We start from the raw sequence: 806 nt of genomic DNA on the forward strand, positions 1-806 counted from the left end.
CACACACACACACACACACACACACACACACACACACACACACACACACACACACACTGCAACCTTTCACATCGGAAGATCTGTGAATTTTGTGTGATTTTTCTAACTGCTGACCCAATTAAATGAGCTGGGTTCATTAAAAAGTCAGGAAGTGACCGTAGAATAACTCTCGGAAAATAAAGTAAAAACATGGAGGATTGATCCACCCAGGGGGGTCATCTCTAATCTCAGCCCCCTGTTTTTAACGCACCAAATTCAGAAGGTACAGATATTTAGGTTTTATTTTTATGATTTTAGTAGCATTTTAGCATATCGTTTTGTCTCGCAAAAGTTTGAAAACAAATGTAGTATATTTTTTATGCCAGAGTTTTAGAATCATCTCARATTGAGAGATTACAAATATGTAGCTGTTTTTGGTCAAACTTTCAAATTAGCGTTAGGTGATCACGGCCCAAGTTAGCCCGGCCATCGCTTTCGTACGCAGTTCTGCTCAATTCTGATCTCCCTGCTCTGCTGGGCTTTCTCCCACTGATAGMAATTTCTCCAGTAGTTTCAACCGGGCTGAAGAACAAAGGGCTGGTTTTATCAAATATTAGCTCCAATTCTGTAAAACTAACAGTTATTGTCATTTATGTGTTGGCAAATGGCAATTAGCTGTGGCAGCCATCTTTATATAAACTGACTCCAAAAAGTTAATGAGTTAAAATTGCACAGTGAAGGCCCACAAAGTCGTGTTTCACAGTTTGCAGTCTMTCGTGATTAGAAGGATGGATCAATTTTTTCACAGAACACAACAACTACTAGTT

The sequence above is a fragment of the Austrofundulus limnaeus genome, unplaced genomic scaffold (genome assembly GCF_001266775.1).
Source record: "Austrofundulus limnaeus strain Quisiro unplaced genomic scaffold, Austrofundulus_limnaeus-1.0 Scaffold2, whole genome shotgun sequence".
In the NCBI taxonomy this organism is placed as follows: domain Eukaryota; kingdom Metazoa; phylum Chordata; class Actinopteri; order Cyprinodontiformes; family Rivulidae; genus Austrofundulus; species Austrofundulus limnaeus.